At 36.1% G+C, this 4,954-nt stretch overlaps 1 long non-coding RNA gene across 1 annotated transcript; it reads right to left on the bottom strand.

Annotated features, from left to right (window-relative positions):
* Nucleotides 1–200: 200 nt before the first annotated feature.
* Nucleotides 201–4,535, bottom strand: LOC139983638 (uncharacterized). The gene is made up of 3 exons (XR_011798780.1): nt 4,264–4,535; nt 2,361–2,581; nt 201–1,641 (listed from the first exon to the last, which is right to left on the bottom strand). It is a non-coding gene; the product is annotated as an uncharacterized lncRNA (long non-coding RNA).
* Between the last annotated feature and the right edge of the window lie 419 nt (nt 4,536–4,954).

Raw genomic sequence — 4,954 nt, 5'->3', positions numbered from 1 at the left:
TACTGTACAGTATACTGTGTTGCTGACTCAAAACATAGAGATAGAGGCAGTGAATGTGATTGCTTAAAATTCATCAAAAGTTGTTGACGATTTGTTTTTTTTTAAACTTCTACCCAGAAATCTGGCTTATTACCAAACATACAGTAGTGGAGATTAGCATGATATTAAAGACGAGACACAATACAAATTGTACAATCATATTCAAGCAGTTGATTGTATTTTCAATCCCAGTTTATATTTTCCACAAGATTTATTTCACATAAACCAGGATACTTGCACTATTTCATGACCTCTCTCATACATGAGAAACATTTTGGGAACTAACTTATACCTCAAGTATTTATCTAGACTTACCAGTATAGGCTGTATCTAATACCGTAACCAATGCAAATTACCACAATATCATGGAGTTTCCATGCTTGGAGGGACAAAATTATACACAATACCCCTGGATTGCACAATTTCATACCTATAGTTACAACTGTTGTGGTTTTACAGTATGTTTCATTGGGCTGCACTAGGTTTCCATGACATTGGTGCTAGTTGCATGTGCGTTTGCTGTATTCACTCCCCTCAATTTTGAGGGGAAATAATTTAATTTTGTTAAAAGAATAAACTGGTTCTTGGTGTAATAAAAGACCACAAGCTTTCAGTAATTAAGTCAGGCCTAACATTGTAAACTTTTCCCATAGCATAACCCCTGAACCCCACTTGTAGAATTGTGAAACTGTGGTTCAGAAACAATGCAGTGTACCCCTGGAGATTTTGAGGGATAAAAGTTTGAAAGATTTTTATAATAGTAATCTGCTTAACAAATACCCTTAGTCCTGCACAAGTATCTGTGTGGTGGTTGTTGAAAATTACTGTACAAGGGCTTGCTGATCTTGCTTGGAATACAAAATTAAAACATCTTAAAACATGAGAAATGCATTTAAGAACAGTTAAAGCAAGGTAAGGCAGCAAAATATCCAGTAACCTCAACACTTAAGCATCAGGACCACTTCAGTTGTATAACAAGTTCCATGTTCTTGACAAGCAGCTGCAAATGTTCCCTAATACTTACAAAAACATGTAGTGCCACAATGTCACCAAACTAAAATATTTCAAGAAGTACATTGCAAAAGAATGAGTCCATTTATACAGTTAAATATGTAGAAGACTTCCCATGAAGTCATGAAGACTGGTCTGCATTCTCTTGGTTCTGTCTGCTTGAAGCTTATAATATTAATTTCCTCTATCTTTTATATGGTGTAACAGTGTAACATCCTGGAACTAGTTAGTTTTCTGTTAGTGCTCTGCATTTATGTGAAGCAAATACTACATTACTGTGCCAATCCAACAACTATTCCCAGCAACTTCCTTACTCCATTGAAAGATGTGCTGTGTCCCAGAGGATATACATGAGATGTGTGAATCTACTTCGCGATTTACAGGACATACTTTTGCTTTGCTTGGCATCGGCTTCTATGCAAGCTTTTAATTGATAAACCCAACAAGGAGCTACTGTATACCACTATGTACAGCATGATGAAAAGCTTGGTTGATGATTGTATTCACCCCACTGTAAACTGTGTGATAATCCTGCCTGGCATTTCTAATTAGAGCATATCCTTTGCTGTATTAGCCTGTAGATCTATCCATCTGTTGGTACGAAAAGAAAAACTTTCTCTTAAAGATATGCTGATGTGGTCCCAATTATAGCACGCGCAATATAGCTTGGAATGTTTTGCGATTACCGATTAGACCTCACATGACCTCACACTCTACAAATAAGAAAACAATGAACTGCTTTACAAAACTAAATCTCCTGTAATTCAGCCAATATTTTAATCATCTCACAACCTTTCATATATACTATTTTCACTGTAAATTTCAATTCGTTTATCCATCCCATTTTGGGCCCATTAATTCTTGATTCATCTTGCCTTGTATACAACATTACACATTTTATTTATGCAGCCATGCATTCAATTGGAGCTGAAACAGCTCCCTACCATAGCAAGTGCTTTTAAAAGTTGCAAGTCATTCAAGCTTTACCAATTGTAAAGATTTCAAAATTTAAATATACATGTACATTTTATGTGGACCTAGCCTGACAATTTGGTGTTGTCTTGCATTGACCTTTAAGATTAAAAACCAGAGAGTGGATATAGCTCTAGTGTAGTTAAATACTATGGACATAGAGGAAAAGATACCACCACATTAACCAGATCATACAAAAGTTTTCATCCCTTCTGATTGTTTCTTTCTTCATTCCATAACTTTGGAATAAATTACCTCAGATGTTACTCGTATTTGAGATAATAGAGTCCTATGGTATCAAGTTTATGCGATGTCAAACCTACAGAATATTAACTTACTTTTTGGTTAATTCAGAAAATATCTTCCATTTTGCTGTCAATGATGCAGTAGGTCACCACATCAGTCTATCCCAGACGGCATCTGTGCTCTAGCTATGACTGCTACCGTTCCAACATTGACTTTTTCACTGCATGGCAGCTACATCGTACAGTGTTATTCCCTTGGATAGTGGGCTGTTGTCATTCATCTTGAGGTTGAGAATGTTGATCATCAAATTTGTCTGAGAAAACATTAACAGTGCCAATCAAATAAATATCAAATGGTCAGAGTGTAGATGTGCATTATTTCAATTTTTTTATTGTACACTTCTCTCCAATATATTTTGGGCCAATACAGAGCTCAGATCTTTAACACTGAATATTGCACATTTAGTCAACTTGGTATTACTTATGGATCTAAATAGACTTAACAAAATGACTTACAGTATATGCAAGGGAGGGGATAGAAGGCTTTATCAAATTTTTGTGTTATATAGATTTTTGGAGGATGTTAACTTTTAATTAGGTGCACTCAGCTTTTGTAATAGTTACATTATGGAAATGTACTGACTCAATAACCTTTTGGATGCATGGCATTGTTATTTTGTACAAATTTTGGCTAGTTATAAATAAGACACTTGAAACACAATGCATCACTTGAGAGACTTAGATTAAAGGTATTCTGCATTGGCCCAAATTTGATGCTGGATTTTCAAGTATTATATCCTTTAACTGTTTTTATTGATACCCTCACTGGGATATTCAGACATATTACAGTACAGTGGTGTTTAGAATGTCTGAGAATATTTTGGAGAGTAAAGACTTCCAAGAACTTTTTGAAAAGTTCTAGCAATTAGAGCATCTCTTATTCAATACAGGCTACTTGTAAGTTACATTTGCATGGTGACTTCAGTCTCTAATAATCTAGGCATAGCTACTGTACAGTATAGTAAAGGCTTCATAATTGATGCACCCCCGTAATTGACGCACCTTAAATTATTACTAGCAACGATACAGCAGGCCACCTAAACTTTTTTGCAGTCAAACAGAATTACATATTTCATGAGTTTGAATCCATTTGAGGTATTTGCTGACCAAAGTTTGGTATATTTTAAGCTTTTAACACCCCTCCCCCCAGTTTTGCACGTTTTTTGGCCATTTGGAAATCTTACACCCTTAAAATACCCAACATTACCTCAATATGATACCACTACTCTCTGGGACATGACCTGTCAGAGCTTAGAGGCTCAGAGCATAGCAAACAGCAACTAAAGTCAATGGATGTATACTAAGGCCTACACTACAGTTAGCTTATCGACGAATGTGTCATTTTAGGGGTATGAAAGAAGAACTTTGTGGTCAAATTCTGCTCAATTGTACGGTGCATAAGCACAGAACCTTAACTATTTTGAGATCAGAACATTTCTGAGGAACTACACATATGAAAAACACATACAGTTGAGTAATTTGGATTTTTCCTTGATAGATATCATTGATCAAATCCTTAAGTGCGTCAATTGTAAGCCCACCATGCTACAGTATCTGGTCATGATTAGGGCAATGTACAGTAACATAAGTGTCCAGCAAAATCTAAGGCCATATATGATACATACATGCACAGTAGGCTAAGAAGTTAAGCTGACCTACTTGAAATCTAATTTCTCTGGCAGTTGGTATTAATTTGTAGCTCAAACTACAGACCAGTTTACCCTTGACCCAATGCTAAGGTAGTGTTAGGACTTGGACTATGGCCTAGGCTACAGCCGAACGTAGGCTAGGCCTTACAAGTTTTAGGCTAGAAGCTAGTCTAGACTATAGCATTGAAATATGGATATGAACAAATAACGGATCTGTATGCAACAACGTTATAATATCAACGTTATTAATATCACCAAACTTTATTGACTAATCTCATGGACCTTACCTGAAGTTGTTGGTGAGACGTTTTCGTGTTAACGGTACTTTTTTAAGAAAAAGTCAACAAGGAAAGAACCTGGGCACGAAAACCAAACTACCCGGCGAACGACTGACCCGATCTCAAGCCCCAGTCCCCTTGCATCGAGAGGGAACAGATACTACACATCATCTTATATTAGCCGAAACTGTTATTGGGTTGCATGCAATGCAGCCTACGGGTATGCTTTAGCGTTAGCCCTGGCGTATACAGTGTACACAGTGTAGAGCGTATACACTGAATACAGGCTACTTCCGCTGTCAAAAAACTACGGATGCCTGTACGTCAGGTCAACTTATATACCAACTGGGGGATATACTTTGAGAGCAAGACTTAGGTTTACCGTAAGGGTTTGACCAATTGGATTTTTCCTTGCCAAATGACCCAAACAGTAGGTAGCAACTTATAACGACTGATATGCAGTCCTAGTACCATAAGGTATACTGATGTAAAATTTCAAGTTGATCCAATCATTTCACCTCAGGTAAACCTAAGCACCAACTTGGAGAAGTTAAACGTAAATACCAATCCAGTGCTATATATATATATATAAATATATATATATATATATATATATATATATATATATATATATATATATATATATATATATATATGTTAATATATGTCTGTGTGAATGTTTATGTAGAACAGACGATGC

This window comes from Apostichopus japonicus, chromosome 16 (genome assembly GCF_037975245.1).
Source record: "Apostichopus japonicus isolate 1M-3 chromosome 16, ASM3797524v1, whole genome shotgun sequence".
In the NCBI taxonomy this organism is placed as follows: Eukaryota; Metazoa; Echinodermata; class Holothuroidea; order Aspidochirotida; family Stichopodidae; genus Apostichopus; species Apostichopus japonicus.
This window is presented reverse-complemented; position numbering and strand designations above follow the sequence as displayed.